Consider the following 4,930-nt stretch of genomic DNA (forward strand, 5'->3'; position numbering starts at 1 on the left):
CCAAACCTGACAGGCCACTGTCTACTTTTGAACTCTTTAATCTTTCTCTTGGCCTCAGGATAGAATTGAAACTCTCTCTCAAGACTTAGAGGTTCCTCATGATCTGGCACCTGCTTACCTCTCCAGCCTCATTCCTCATCACTACTTCCTGTTCTCATCCTTTGCATCCTCTTCCCTCACCCCTGAATACATCCCCTTTCTACACTTGTGCCATGCAGTAACTTTCAGTTCCTGAGTCTCCCAGTTCTCTCTTGATTGGGTCTTTTCACAGTGTTTCGTCTGCATAGGACATGAACGCTCCACTGGGCAGCCTCAGCCACAAAACCTAACTCCTCTTGAGCCTCCAGGGATCAACTTGCTCTTCCTCAGCCCCTCCCATGTTCTGGACAGGTTCCCAAAACTCTAGTGCCTTCCTTGCCACGGCATTCCACACTAGGAGCTATAAGTGTCTGCAGCGTCATCTGCCTCCATGAGGCTCGGAGCCCAAGAAGATGCAGGCCTACCTATGTGGTTCACTGCTGCAGCCCAGCACCCAATACCCAACACCGTGTATCTGCCTCATAGTCTGAAACGGGTGTTTGTAGAAAGAACAAGTGGGCGTTGGAAGCAGCTGACCTTGAATTTAGATCGCTGGCTTTCTGATTAAACTAATAGTTGTGTTTTTTGTATTCATTTGCCTTCCGTTCCCATGCCCTTCTTCCTTTGGAGAGCCCTGTGGAAACAATTTTTCTTTCTCCTTTCCTTTTTTTTTTTTTTTTTTTGGAGACAGAGTCTCACTTTGTTACCCAGGCTGGAGTGCAGTAGCATGATCTCAGCTAACTGCAACCTCTACTTCCTGGGTTCAAGTGATTCTCCTGCCTCAGCCTCCCAAGGAGTTGGGATTACAGGCGCTTGCCACCATGCCTAAGTTTTGTAATTTTAGTAGAGATGGGGTTTCACCATGTTGGCCAGGCTGGTTTACAACTCCTGACCTCAAGCTATCCATCTGCCTCAATCTCCCAAAGTGCTGGGATTACAGGCTTTAGCCACCATGCCTGGCCTGGAAACAGGTTTTCGAATAAACCCCATGTTAGACGTACATTAGACAGTTACAAATGTGGCATTATAGGTTCATGATTTTAGAGCTTAGCGATCAAGTCCAGCTTTCTCATTTCAAATGGAAAAAAGATGAGGTCCCCAAAGCTGCTGTGGCTTGTTAGTGGTGGGCCAGTTGTAACTAAACTGGGACTAAGCCTCAGATTTCTTGATTCCAGTGCTCTTTCCCCTATCCCATACCATGCTGTGACAGATTAAAGATGACCACAAGTCCTCTGATACTCTTCCCATTGAGAGGTGGTCTCTATTTCCCTTTCCCTTGAATCTGGGTGGGTTTTGAAACTGCTTAGACCAGTAAAATACAGGAAAAGAGATAACCTAGTCTGTGTGGGACCAGATACATAATGTGTGGAGCCCACACTGAAAATGTGAGGCCCCTTTCAAGAAATTAAGAATGTCAAGTTAGGCCGGGCGCGGTGGCTCACGCCTGTAATCCCAGCACTTTGGGAGGCCATGGCAGGAGAATCACTTGATGTCAGGAGTTCAAGACCAGCCTTGCCAACATGGTGAAAACCCATCTCTACTTAAAATACAAAAATTAGCTGGGCATGGTGGTGGGCGCCTATAATCCCAGCTAATCAGAAGGCTGAGGCAGCAGAATCAGTTGAACCCAGAAGGTGCAGGTTGCAGGTAGCTGAGATTTCTCCATTGCACTCCAGCCTGGGCAACAAGAGCGAAACTCTGTCTCAAAAAAAAAAAAAAAAAAGAAAAAAAAAAGAAATTAAGAATTTCAAGATAGGCCAGTAACGGTGGCTCATGCCTGTAATCCCAGCACTTTGGGAGGCCGAGGTGGGTGGATCACTTGAGGTCAGGAGTTTGAGACCAGCCTGGCCAACATGGTGAAATCCCATCTCTATTAAAAATACAAAAATATCAGCCAGGCGTGGTAGTGTGTGCCTGTAATCCCAGCTACTTGGGAGGCTGAGGCAGGAGAATTGTTTGAACCCAGGAGGCAGAGGTTGCAGTGAGCCAAGATCATGCCATTGCACTCCAGGCTGGGCAACACAGCAAGACTTAAGTTAGCAAAAGCAGAGCATCAAAGTAAGCACAATGCCCTGTGCAACTGCACGACCACCCCCAGGAAGCTGGTCCCAGTGCCAGTTTCAGGGCCCAGGTCTTAAGAAACTGGCAACTTCCAGTTCCTGTCTCTTGGAACCGCTGATCAGGCCAGTCACTACATAAGCAGTCACCTACCCCAAAAGCACCACGCTGTGAAAAGGCTAAGCCACATAAAGCAGCCCTGGAGAATAAGACCCCATGTAAGGAAAGGGAGCAGAAGGCCAGGCAGCACTAAGGCACCTAGCATATGAGTGGAGAAGGCATCTTAGAAGTGGATCCTCCACCCCTGCTGCCCCCACTAGATCAGAAGAAAAGCAACTAGTCAAGGTCTTCCCAACTTCCCTGACCCACAAAACGATGTTGGAAACAAAATGCTTGCTTTAGGCCACTAGGTTTTGGGATAGTTTGTTACATAGCAATAGATAACAGGAACACATACTATCTCTAGCATTCTTCAAAATGCCAGTGAAGAAAATTTTTTAAAAATTAAAAAAAATGCCAGTGACATGGTGTCTTTTGAAGCACAAAGTTCTTGTTGGTATAAAGTATCATCATTTCGTGATTCCCAAATATTACACACTAAATATGTGTGCATGCATATTGCAATGTCATTTGGGTGATTAAAATGTATAAATGTGGCCGGGTGTGGTGGCTCACGCCTGTAATCACAGCACTTTGGGAGGTTGAGGCGGGCAGATCCCTTGAGGTCAGGAATTTGAGACCAGTCTGGGCAACATGGTAAAACCCCGTCTGTACTAAAAATACAAAAATTAGCCAGGCATGGTGGCACACCCCTGTAATCCTAGCTACTCGAGAGGCTGAGGAACGAGAATTGCTTGAACCTGGGAGGCAGAGGTGGCAGTGAGCCGAGATCTCACCATTGCACTCCAGCCTGGGCAACAGAGCGAGACTCTGCTTAAAAATAAATAAAATAAAATAAAATATAAATATGCACTTTACGCTATGGACATTTATTGTTTTGGCATCAGCCTTATTAGACCTTTTTCATTCAAAATATATAAGTTCAGAGTATTTCCCTTGGCCTCTGTGAATACTTCTTTTTTTTTGAGACAGAGTTGCTCTGTCACCCAGGCTGGAGTGCAATGTCACAGTCCCAGCTCACTGCAACCTCCGCCTCCCGGGTTCAAGTAATTCTCCCGTCTCAGCCTCCCAAGCAGTTGGGATTACAGGTGTGTGCCACCACGCCCAGCTGATTTTGTATTTTTAGTAGAGACGGGGTTTCGCCATGTTGGTCAGGCTGGTCTCGAACTCCTGACCTCAGGTGATTTGCCCACCTTGGCCTCCCAAAGTGCTGGGATTACAGGCATGAGCCACCACGCCCAGCCATATACCAGACACTCTTAAAGGTTGCTATTATACAATAGGCCAGGCAATTTTAACACACCACCTCATTTAATTGCCACAGCAAGTTATAGCATAATATTATTAGCCCCCATTTTACACAGGCTCAGAGAGGTTAAGTAACTCCTTTAAAGTCGCCCAACTAGTAAGTGAGAGATAGGTATTTGATGTGAACTCGGACCTGGCCAGCTCCAAAGTTTTGTGAGCGCTCCATGTCACTCTGCTGCCCCCAAGCAGTTAACCAAAGCACCTACACAAAGGGTTTTGCTAAGACCAGACATTCTGCGAATAGGAGGACATTTTTTCTATCAATCTATGGGGAACTGATCTATGTAGACACAACTTAAGGTAAGTGTTTACGATGCAGACATCGTCCGTGGAGTTCATCAACTTTTGGTGATTTGTAGATAAACCAGGAACGCACTCTCCCATCAGCATGCCTCCTTGAGTGCCACACTTTAAATGCATACTTCATCAATTTCACTGCAGTTTAGGTGTCTGCTTGGTCATTTCATTTTTCATTTCATTTCATTATTTCGAGACAGGGTCTCACTGTTGTCACCCAGGCTGGAGTGCAATGGCACAATCCTAGCTATTTATTTATTTAGAGACGGGGGTCTCACTCTGTTACCCAGGCTGGAGTGCAGTGGCACAATCCTAGCTAACTGCAGCCTCAAACTCCTGGGCTCAGGTGATCCTACCACCTCAGCCTCCCAAGTAGAAGGACTACAGGTGTGTGACACCACAATTGGCTAATTAAAAGAATTTTTTTTTTCTTTGTAGAGATGGAGTCTCACTATGTTTCCCAGGCTGGTCTCTAGCTCCTGGTGGGCTAAAGTGATCCTCCTGCCTCTGTCTTTCAAAGTGCTGGAATTACATGTGTTAAGTCCCTGCACCTGGACTTATTTTATTTTAAAATAAAATTATAAAGTTATATTTTAGAATAGTTTTAGATTTACAGAAAAGTTGCTGGCTGGGTGCGGTAGCTTACGCCTGTAATCCTAGCACTTTGGGAGGCTGAGGCGGGTGGATCATGAGGTCAAGAGATCGAGACTATCCTGGCCAATATAGTGAAACCCCATCTCTACTGAAAATACAAAAAAAAATTAGCTGGGCATGGTGGTGCGTGCCTGTAGTCCCAACTACTTGGGAGTCTAGGGCAGGAGAATCGCTGAGGGAGGTGGAAGGTTGCCATTAGCGGAGATCACGCCATTGCACTCCAGCCTGGCGACAGATTGAGACTATGTCTCAAAACAAAAAAGTTGCAAGAATATTAGAGTTCTGTATAGCCTGTACCCAGTTTTCCCCATGGTTACTTTATTTTTTAATGTTTTAAATCATAACTGTGATAATGAATTACTAACAATAGAAAAAGTTACCTCTACCCTGTGCTGTTTGGAATGCATCAATGTAT

Source organism: Callithrix jacchus, chromosome X (genome assembly GCF_049354715.1).
Source record: "Callithrix jacchus isolate 240 chromosome X, calJac240_pri, whole genome shotgun sequence".
Lineage (NCBI taxonomy): Eukaryota > Metazoa > Chordata > Mammalia > Primates > Cebidae > Callithrix > Callithrix jacchus.